The sequence below is a fragment of the Malaclemys terrapin genome, chromosome 15 (assembly GCF_027887155.1).
Source record: "Malaclemys terrapin pileata isolate rMalTer1 chromosome 15, rMalTer1.hap1, whole genome shotgun sequence".
NCBI classification, from domain to species: domain Eukaryota; kingdom Metazoa; phylum Chordata; order Testudines; family Emydidae; genus Malaclemys; species Malaclemys terrapin.
In genome coordinates this window covers 34,997,559-35,008,899 of record NC_071519.1, presented here as the reverse complement: position 1 = coordinate 35,008,899, position 11,341 = coordinate 34,997,559, and the positions used below count along the sequence as shown (strand labels likewise).

At 49.5% G+C, this 11,341-nt stretch overlaps 1 long non-coding RNA gene across 1 annotated transcript; it reads left to right on the top strand.

Annotated features, from left to right (window-relative positions):
- The first annotated feature begins 459 nt into the window (after positions 1-459).
- Positions 460-7,658, top strand: LOC128823509 (uncharacterized). Its single transcript, XR_008441771.1, has 3 exons — positions 460-802; positions 3,451-3,511; positions 5,328-7,658. It is a non-coding gene; the product is annotated as an uncharacterized LOC128823509 (long non-coding RNA).
- Positions 7,659-11,341: the final 3,683 nt, after the last annotated feature.

Sequence of the window (11,341 nt, the reverse complement as noted above, 5' to 3'; positions counted from 1 at the left end):
ATTTGGTTTATTGTAATAGGTTTATAGATTTATATTAAAGTAAGTTTGGCTGTAATGCAAGAGACCCACAGGCCACATCCTGTATGTTAATATAAATGTGCTAACTTTGCCTTAGCTTAAGACTTTTACCCAGGAAAGTAAGGTTGACCTTCATCTTGTTACCCAAATAGATAAAGCACCCATCCCTACGTCTAAGACCTTTACCTAGACCAATAGACAATGAAGAATGGAATAGGGGGGTTTCAATGTTGTACCCACAGACTTAACAAGTACACCACAAGAGACTGATGTGCATACATACCTGTCATCAATACACACATACATATTAGCCTATGGGGTAAGTGACCCTAACATTTCTGTGGGGGAGGAATGACATTTGGGCATAAGAGGAAGGATTTCCGGCACTTGCCCTATAAAAGAGGTGACCCACCTTGCTAGAGCTCTCTCTCCACTCTTACTTACTCCGCTCTATCGTTTCTATTCTTACTTCTTCTATTTCTACACTATCTTTATATCAATTCTTTCTATCTACGATGACTGCTATTATTAGTAGGCTGTACTTGTTCTTCTTAAACTTTAAGTTTCAAGGGAACTAGGCTAAGCTTGGCTGCCTTAAGTTTTATTCTTAAACTTAAAATCGAAACCTAATAAAACTAAGTTAGTCAAGTAAACCCTAATTTAGTTTTGATAGCTCCTAGCATTAGATTTCCTCTAAGCACTGCATCCCTCACTCAAGAATTGAGAAACCTGGAACTGCAAGGCTGGTCCTGTGTCGCTTACCCCCAGGTTATCGAGGAAGGGTGTGAGTATATTAACCAAAGCTTTGTTGCATATACTACTATATTATCATATGTATCTTTTGAATAGCAGTAATGCAATTGTAACTTTGTAACTCTGGGTATTTTACCATTGACTTACTATTTCACTGATTTTAATAAAAAGTCAGTAAGGCTATATCTGTCTCAGTGTCATACCCTCGAGGGTCCTTTGTAAATTCTGTGGAGCCTGAATCAGGACAAGAACTTTTATCTTCTGATCAAACAGATTGGCGAGCCTAAAACCCATACGAATTAATATTATTTAATAATATCAATAATAATTAATCATTAAGTAAAAATTAAATGAATAAATTAAATTCACATATTAACCAAATTAATATTATCAATACACCCTAAATCAGGCTACAGGCTGGCGAGCCAGAGCCAGGAGTCTCGAGGCGTGTGTGACAGGAATTGTCAGGGATTCCAGGCATCCTTCGATCCCTGAGAATCTCACTTGAGACATAAGTAAATGATTAAAGTTACAGAGAGTTAGAGATTGTGTGTCTTACTCACTCTTAAGAACACAGGAACCTGATTTCCTGTGGCTGCGGCTTGGCAGCAGTCCCAGTATTTCTGGTTCTGTGTTGTGGTTTAATTTAAAGTTTTAACTTATAAGTTTTGAATTTAATCTTGCAAGATAAAGTAATGATATTATTTAAAGTAATAGTGATGTTATTTAAAAAGTAATACGTGCGTTTAAGGGGCTTTGTTGGAGGTGGAAGTTGTAACGAATGGCATCGATAAGATATAAGCAGTAGCATCGGGCCCGATGACCCACACTAAGTGGTGGTGGGGGAGTTGATAAATATATGTATTAATTGTCGCCAAGAGGCCGCAATAACTCAGAACTTGTATAGTTCTTCGGTCCCCCAACTCTCCCAGGCTGCACCTCTGATCCGTCTGCCTCAGTTCCCCAGCTGTTTGGCAGGTCCCAACAGAGGGAAAAGACCTCTCGATCAGCTACAAGCCATTGAGAGAAGAGAGGGAAATGCACCCCCACCCCTATATCATTTACTTGGGACTTATTGAACTAGGTAGAAAACCGGTTTGGGGTATTATTTCCTGTTGTTTCTGTGAAGGGACGCCTTCAGTTACAGAGTAAAGCAATAAAGTATTCATTATAGTTTATTACAAAAGCTAGTGAAGTGTTAGAATTCAAATGAGTTCTATGTTATGTGTTAAGATGAGTGGAGTAAGGGCAAGAGTAGAGTCTGTTGGAGTTGCCCACAGTCTGGCTTTAGAAAACTTAGTCAGAAAATACATTCAGGAACATGGAGGAGGTTTAGAATAGCTAAGGAATAGCGAGTTGATATCTAAGCATTGTAAACCATGGGGTTTGTAAATGATGTATTTAGCCTTCCTTTTTTTTTCTGCTTCGTTTCTATATCAAACTGATGAAGAAAATAGCTGTTAAATGTCTGCTCGTAGCTTATAGTTCACTGGGAAAGAGATTAAATAAAAAAATTACAGTTACTCAGGAAAGCCCAGCAAACTTTGGATGCCAGCTTAAAATCACTGGACAGCTATGAATCAGACCGTGGTCGGCTGTTAAAAAGAATTAGAGAGTTGAAAAAGATGTGTTAGAGGAGAATAAAGAATTGGTTCCCGTCTCTATTGGCATGGTGGAACCGATGGAGACCGAAAAATCTGCAGAGCCAATTACTAGAAATAGGGTGAGAGTGTTAGCTCAGACGGACACAGTACCTTTAGAAGCGGAATTGGAGATTAAGCCTGAGAAGCCACAGGGAGAGTCAAAAGAGGAAGTTAGCAGTGCAGAAGCTACCAGCAGTCTGCAGGTAGGAAACGAAATCTCAGGGTGGCACCACAGAAGGCGGAGTTGAGTGTCATCATAGAGGAAGCAACTAGTGATGTAAAGGGGGAGGAAATATCCTCTCCTCTGTTAGTGTCCGCCCCGATAGTAAAAACGGAGTGCCTTTAGAAACAGTAATTGTTCAGGGACTAGAAGATGCGGTGCCATAAGTGACTCGAGAAGCTAGTGCCTGTGAGGTAGTAATCTCTAGGTTACAACAGAGAGAGATACCACAACCAAGGATGCATTGGCACCATATAAAGCAGGAGATCCTGCCCCTTTGCCCAAATGCCAATAAATGTTCACCCAATCATCCACATTGCCTAGGTCCCTAGAATTTCGTGAACCCTCTACACCCCTTTGATGTATGCTGGTATTGTACGGGGAGACTTTGGCAAACCAGTAAAGTGCCTGAAACCACTATGGCTTATTGTTAAAGGCGGCCTAGTCAGCAAGCTGTAAATTGGCCATTCAGCAGTCTCAGCAGTTTTGGGTGCCTCAGAAAGGGCAGATTGACCCCGCATCCTTCCTGATAAGAATTGTGTTGAAGTTGCTGATACATGCATTTTAAAAGAGCAGGATGTGCCACAGGAATGTCTATTGGGGTCTCAAGGCTGCAAACTCTGGAAAAACCCACACCCAGTTAATCAATAATCAGAAGGAGCCTCTTGCTTGCCCATTGGAACTGTTTGCTTAACAAGTTTTCTTTAAGGGACATGTCATTCTATTACTAATGTATAAATAAGGGGGAAAAGTTTGAGATAGTTGGACTCTTTTTGGACTCTCCCTCTGGATACATCTTGCGGTCCCCACCGGCAGACGGAAGATTTGGCCACCGGAAGCCTGCTGCTGTATCACTCGAGAGCCACACTCAGCTTTGGTAATTATCAAGGGTTGGGGGTGTTTTATTAACCTGTTGCGGACGTGTGTAAGTGCTTGAGATTAAGTAAAGTTTAGCTTTAAGTGAAAGCACTTTTGTGTTGTCCTGTTTGTACCAGCCATCTGTTGGTCGGTCGGCCGTGTCTCCCCTGATTTATTTCCTGACACCACCTTGCACAGAGTAAAAGTTACCAAGAGCTTTGGATTGAAAGAACCCCGGGTAACAGGTGCAGGTCGTCCCTTTCTAGCTCGTCTTGGGCCGTTAGCACTTGGTGGGCAATGAGACCACCCACTTCTGAGGGAATGGAGGTCTCTCCTTTACAGCGCTTTTCGTTCTGGCCCATTGGAACACCCCTGGCTTAAGGACCATCCTGTAAGGAGGGCTTGGGTCTCCTTTGCCATGCAAATTAAGCCACAGGTCACTTTGACACTCCCGGCAAAATGACTGCCCTGTAACCAGGGTGTAAGGTCTTATCCCTCGCACGCTTAAACCAGGGGAGCCTTTTCATGCCTCTGGCTGAGCGACTTCTCCCCCACCTCCCACCCCTTGAGAAAGGTTGAGCTTCTGTTTCTCTTAGTCACAGTAAATTCCCACAGAATGATTTCTACCTGGCTTTTTTGAGATTTGAAGTGAAATCTTACTTGTGACCTATCCCAGTCAGATGGCACATGGTGTGGCGAAGGGGCGGCTGTAAGGGGATGGCGGAGGCCATGGAAAATGTGACCCTTTCCTCAAAAAAGCCAAGAAATGGCCCAACCAAGCAAATGTCACAAAGTCTGGAAATGAACAGGTGAGGTGGGGGGCTCCTTTCAGACTCTCACTTCCGCAGAATCCTTCCTCAAGTCCTTTTGCCCTGCCCAATTTACACAGCTCAACCAACCACAACTTTCACCCTTTGTTTTCTTGTGCACAAGCAAGAACACTGTCGGACTGATGAGTGTCAACTGTAGAGATTCGGACAGCTCCGTAAGTTGTGTCCGAATTCCAGGCCTTGTGTCTCTTTGATGATAGACAGAGGAGATTCCTAAGGCTATATTTGAAGGGATTGACGTGGCGGTCCTTTCTGAAATGTGTTGATGCTCATATGTTGTAGGTAGATGCGGTGGTATTCAGAGCTGGCACGTGGTTGCATCTAACTCTACTAACAGGACCGTGTCACAAGTAAGAGGGGTCTTTTCTGGTAAAGGTAGGGGGCACAAAGTTGTCATTTTCTTAGTGGGGTAGGAGGTAAGTCGGGAAGAGTGTTGCTGAGGGATGGAGGATTGATTGGAAAGGGGAGACTCAGCAGGATCCATCCCTTACCTGTTCATTTCCAGATCTTTTCACATTGGGACCTTTTCCCCCCTTGTGTAAAGGAGGAGTATTTTACTAAAGAAAGGGTGACCGCCCTGTAATCAAGGTTCAGGTCTCTTTCCCTTTTCTTATCTCTGCATCCGCCCTCTTAATGCCAAGGTCAAAAGTGAGCTCTCTCTAATTAGGGTGTGGGTCTTTCCCTGCCTTTCACAAGATAACACTGCCATTTGGAAGGTAGTTCTAGAAACCAGCCTCTTGAGAGGGTTCAGGGTTTGTCCTACTAACTGTCCCGTGTCCTCCTCACTCACGCACTCAGCCAAGTCAAAGCCCGCGTCCTCGGCATCCACCTGGACCCGCCTTCTGCCGCAAGCTCTCCTGCTCTCTGCCAGAGATCAGTGCCGAAAAGTAGGAATTAGGGTAATTTCCGGCAGGGCCGACTACGTTGCCTATTTAATCTGAATGTACCTTGTACTCGTGCTCTCTACTGAGCCACACCTAACCCGCTTCACCTCTCTCTTTCTAGCAACTCAAAGGACACAAGCACCAAAGAAACTGCAGGAAAAGGGAAGAAAAAGCCACGGCCAAAGGCTGCAAACACCACACCCCTGTACCGAGGGCTCGGGTTCGACACTTCTCCGCACAGGCTTAATCCTCCTCTCTGCATTGGCCCTCTTCACACCGGAGTCGAAAGTGAGCTCCCTCTAACTAGGGTGTGGGTCTTTCCCTGCCTTTCACAAGATAGCACTGCCATTTTGAAGGTAGTTCTAGAAACCAGCTTCTTGAGAGGGTTCCCCCCCAGGAAAAGGGGGAAAAACAAATCTGTTACCATTTCAGTCGGCAACGTCTCGTAGGCTCTTCTTTTCACCTCTCTTGCACAGAGTGGCTCTGCCCTCCACCCTCTTCCCATTACACCTTTAGCATTTCACCCAGAAAGCACCCTTTGTAACGGCACCCGACAGTCACATCAGACTCTGGCCTCTCCCCAGCCTTAATACCCCACAGCCCCATACCCAACGAGGAAGCACACAGCCTGGTGAAGAATACTACAGTGAGTACAGATGAGGAATTGAAAGCACTGACCTCTTTCTCACAGCCTTTTAAGTGGAAGGCAGAAAGCTGAGGACTGTTCATTTCTGCTTAGGAGAATGTCCAAGCTGATCAGGTCTACGTCTGCCAGTTTCTCCTCCAGCTGGGGCTCCTGGACAATTCCTCTGCAAGCGCAGCTGCAAAAGTCAAGCATGAGCCATCACTACACAAAGCTCTGTTGGTGCTTGAAATCTTGGTCTCATCCCTGCCTCCCTCTCCCATCCCATCTACATTGGCCCCACTTGATGAACAGAGACCGAGTAAACACAGACAATCATCGCTCCACTTTAGAGCCAACTGCCACACATGATTTTCATCTGCTCCTACTTCTCAATGGCTTCCAAAACCTAACCTGTAGGGATGCACCCCTAGCACCCCTGCCTGTGTCCAATGAAGGGAGACAGCACAAGGAAAGGCAAGGACAGACACAGAGAGAGAGATGGTGTGTGTTGGCCAACGTACTAGAGAGAGAGAAAAAGGTGGGAGGAAGGCAAGCAACTCACCACCTGGAGTCATCCTCCTGGATCTAACCTGTTGCAGAGGACACACCGGTCCTGGCCAGAGAAATGAGCAGCCCCTGGAAATGGGGACCTTGTCTCCCTCAAAACCAGAACTAGTCAGGAACCTTTTCTTCCAACCTAGCCCTAGCTAACGGGGTATCCCTACTAAGAGCAAGATGGGCCATGAGCAGAGCCCTCACCAAACCAAACATTTATCTCACTGAAAGTGGTTGTGCTTCCGCTCTCAGATGGATGGCTTTTGCGTCGCATCAACAACGCTCACAGTCTCGTCGCTCTCGCTTCCTTTCCATCGCATGAGGGCAGTAGACTCTGACGCGTGACTTCTTTTCCCTTGCTACTAAACCCAGCACAAGGAGGAAAAACACATAAGTTACCCTCTCAGTCAGCAATGTCGGGTAGGCTCTTCTTTTTGCCTCCCCCACACGGGGCTGCACCCTCAACCCTCTTCCCATTACACTACTAAAAGTAGAAAGTACCCCTTGCAATTACACCCAAAATAGTCAGTCTGCACAGCAGACTCTGGTCAGAAATGCAAGGCTTTGGAGCTGTGCTCCGGCTCCGCTCCAGGCAAAAACCTGCAGCTCCACTGCTCGAGTTGCTCTGCGCTCCAGCTCTGCTCCAAAGCCCTGCAGAAATGCCAAACCCGCACAAAAATATGCAGAAAGTGGTCATGTTTTTGGCCTAATTGGCTTGTGAGTTGCTTGTTGGTTAATTTTTGACTTGTAGGTTGTTGCTTCTTGTAGCTTCTTGCTTCTTTTTTTTTTATCTGCTCCCAGTAAAGACGGGAGAGAAACAGGGGTGCACAGTGGGCCCACCACAGTCCCAGACGACATGCCAGGGGAGATTTAGTCACATAGAGTGTTGGGGTTCTTAGGGATTGGCTTGTTTTGAAATGGGATTGGCTTGATTTTTGGTTTCTTATGAAAGTCAGGGTGCTTATATACCCAGTGAAAGTTGGCAACTGTGACTCTGGTCCATTCCCCAGCCTTAATCCCACAGAGCACTATATTCAACGAGGAGGCACATGGCCTCTGAACAAAACTGGAGTGAGCACAGATGAGGAATTCCAAGCACTGACTGCTTACTCACAGCCAGTAATGTGGAAGGCAGAAACACGAGAACTATTCATGTCTCCTTAGAAGGATATCCAGGCTGCTCAGGTCCACTTCTGCCATATTCTTGTCCGGCTAGGGCTCCTGGACAATTCCTCTGCAAACTAATAAAGCCGAGCAAGAACTATCACTACACAGAGCTCTATTGGTGCGTTTAATCTTGCCCTCATCCCTGCCTCTGTCTCCCATTCCATCTACATCAGCCCCAGTCGAGGAACATAGACTGAGCCCACACTATCAGTCACCGCTCTACTCTACTATCCACTGCCCCGCATGGTTTTCGTACACTCCTACTTCTCCATGGCTCCCGAGACCTGGCCTGTGGGGATGCACACCTAGCACCCCTGACCGTGTCCTACGAAGGGTGCATGTTGGGGAGCAAGGAGAGAGAAGGGCTGAGGGGCCCCATGGGTGGTGGGAGGGACTGGGGGGAAGGGTAGGGATAGGGGTGCAGGTTGGGGAATGTTGGAGAAAGGAGAAAAGGGCACTGGGCAGCCCACAGATCTAGACAAAGTGGGGTGCAGGTTGCGTTGAGCTGGGGGTGTTGGGAGGGAGGAAAAAAGGGGGCTGAGGGGCCAAACGGATGGGGGGGATGAACTGGGGGGGCTGTTGGGGAGGAAGGGGGGCTGAGCAGTCCATACGGGTGGAGGCATGGATGGAGGCGCAGGTTGTGGTGAACTGGGAGAATGTTGGAGAGAGATGGGGGCTGAGGAGTCCCATAAGTGGAGGAATGAACTAAGGGATACAGGTGTGTGGGTTGGGGAAAGTTGTTGCAGGCTGGGGGGTGTTGGGGAGGAAGGGGGGGCTGAGGGGCACTATGGGAGGAGGTATGGATGGGGGAAAGGTAGGGATGGGGTGCAGTTTGAGGTGGCCTAGGAGGTGTTGGAGGGAGAAGAAAGGAGGACTGAGGAGCCCAACGGATGGGGGGATAGATGGGAGTGGGTTGGTTTGGGCTAGAGAAACGGGGGTGCAGATTGAAGAAGGTTGCAGGCATGGGGGGCGGGGCGGGGCGGGTGGGTTGGGGACCGGGGAAGTGGGTTGGGGAAGGTTGGGGCAGGCTAGGGGTGGATGGGGTGCAGGTTGAGGAAGGTTGCGGCGGGCTGGGAGGTGCGGGGGAGACGAGGAAAGTCGTGGCGGGTGGGTTGGGGAAGGTTACGGTGGGTTGGGGACCGGGAAAGTGGGTTGGGGCAGACTGGGGGTGCGGGTTAGAGAAGGTTGCAGCGGGCTGGGAGTGCGGGGGGGGGGCGAGGAAGGTTGCGGCGGTCTGGGGGTGTGGATTAGAGAAGGTTGCAGAGGACTGGGGGTATAGGGGGGAGGTTGCGGCAGGCTGGGGGTGCTCAGTAGAGAAGGTTGCGGTTAGCTAGGGGTGCGGGGGACAGGGGTGGGCTCGGGGTGTGGATTAGAGAAGGTTGCGGCGGGCTGGAGATGTGGGGGGACGGGGTGGGCTCAGGGTGCAGGGGGGAGGTTGTGGCGGGCTGGGGTTGCGGGGGGCGAGTGAGGTTGCAGCAGGCTGGGGGTGTGGGGGGACAGGGGCAGACTGGCGGTGCGGGGGGACAAGGGGATGAGGAAGTCTGTGGTGGGCTGGGGAGGCGGGGGGAGGGGGTGGGCTGGGGAGGCGGGGAAGGTCGTGGCGGGCTGGAGGCGCAGGGGAGAAGGTCGTGGCGGGCTGGGGGCACGGGGGTACAGGAGGAGCGCTGGGAGTGCGAGTTAGAGAAGGTCGCAGCGGGCTGGGGGTGCGGGGGGACTGGGGGGCACCCTGGGGGTGCATGTTAGCATAGGCACCAGGTTTGTATAATTTTTGGTGGTGCCCAAAATGGTGGTGCCCCCACCCCTGCTCCCGCCTGTAAGCCGATATATATATATTTTATTAAATAGTGTAAACATGGACTGGAAGCCGTAAGCATTTAAGTGCAATGTTGCTCTTTATTGCACAATATCACTCTCAGAAAAATCCATTGTTGATTATTAGTGGTCCTACAAATCAAGAATTTGTTGCTGGGATAAAATGAAGCTACAACGCCACAAGATTACAAGGGTCAATTAAAAGTGGAAAGTCAGCTTGTTGCCTGCTTCAACATACAGTATTATATTTTGTTGCACCTGTTATGACAAAGTGGGAATGTTCTTAATGTTTTCTCTGAATACTGTGTGGGTGCCTCAGTTTCCCCTGCAAGGTGCCAACTGAAGGTGTTGGGGACAAAGAGATCAGATGGCCTCCTTGTCCTGAAGAGACACAAAGGCCAGAGGAGGGAGTGTCAGTTTGGAGCTGGTTCGGGAAATGGGGAGAGGCCCAGAACTTGGGTCTGGGCTCCCCACCCCCAAGATGGACCTGACTGAGGGGTCCTGTTTTCTGTACCTACAAGCTCTGTTTTAGACTGTGTTCCTGTCGTCTAATAAACCTTCTGTTTTCCCGGCTGGCTGAGAGTCATGTCTGACTGCAGAGTTGGGGTGCAGGGACCTCTGGCTGCCCCAGGATTCCGCCTGGGCGGACTCGCTGCGGGAAGCACACGGTGTGGAAGGGCATGCTGAATGCTCCGAAGTCAGACCCAGGAAGGTGTAAGCTTCTTGCCCTGGAGACAGTCTACTCAGAGAGAGGAGGCTCCCCCAGAGTCCTGACTGGCTTTCTATGGAGTAGTTCCAGAGCATCCCAGCATCCCCTTCCACACCATGCGCTTCCCAGAAGACCGCACAGGCACTAACACTCCCTCCTCTGGCCTTTGTCTCTTTTCCAGGCATTAGGAGGCCACCTGATCTCTTTGTTCTCCATCACCTTCAGTTGGCACCTTGCAGTAGAGCGGCCCAGGCCATTAATTGTCCGGAGCCAGGGTTTCGGCCATTCTCTGTGCAGACACCATCACACTGGCCCTCTAGGGCTCTACAACAATCACACAACCTCTTATCCCACCATCTAGATCCTTAAAAAATACATAGGGGAAACTGAGGCACCCACACAGTATTCAGAGAAAACATTAAGAACATTCCCACTTTGTAACACCTGTATCCGACCAGTTATATACTTTAAAGGGTGTAAAATAATCAAGTATTGTGCTAAACACAATGATACTCCAAACTGACCACCAACTTTAAGTTGTGTGTTTTTCCCCTCAGGTGAGGGCTCTGGGGTGGGGCTGGGGATGAGGGGTTCACAGTGCAGGAGGGTGCTCAGGGCTGGGGCTCAGGGTTGGGGTGCTGGGGGCGCAGGCTCTGGGGTGGGACAGGGCTGGGGATGAGGAACTTGGGTGCAGACAGGCTGCTCCAGGGCTAGGGCCAGAGAGGACCCCCCCACACACTGGCAGCAGCAAGCTCCAGGGGAGGAACCCCCTCCTCTTCCCCCACAGCACACTCACTCTGCACCACGGTCACTGCACAGGCTGCTAGGGCCTCTCTCAGGTCCAGAAAGCCCACTCGCCTCCCCTATAGTGGGTACCGGGGGGTGGGGTTTGCAATCACGTGTGGCCTCCCCTGCTGCTGCCCCTCACCATAGCCTTACTGGGGATGGGGCTGCCCCTTGCCGAGCGTGGAGAAGGAGTGGGGACTGCAGGGTGATGGCTGGGGGGGTGGGGAGGGCAGGGTGTCACAAAATTCACCCAAGCCCCAGCTGCTCAGGTCTAGGAAGCCCCCCTCCCCAGTGGCGTAGCCAGGTTCTAACATCAGGGGGAGTGAACACATCAAAAAAGCAACAGAGGGTCCTGTGGCACCTTTAAGACTAACAGAAGTATTGGGAGCATAAGCATAAGCTTTCATGGGTAAGAACCTCACTTCTTCAGATACATAAAAAAAGGTGCCACCCGACATATCACATTACTAATCAGGTAGTA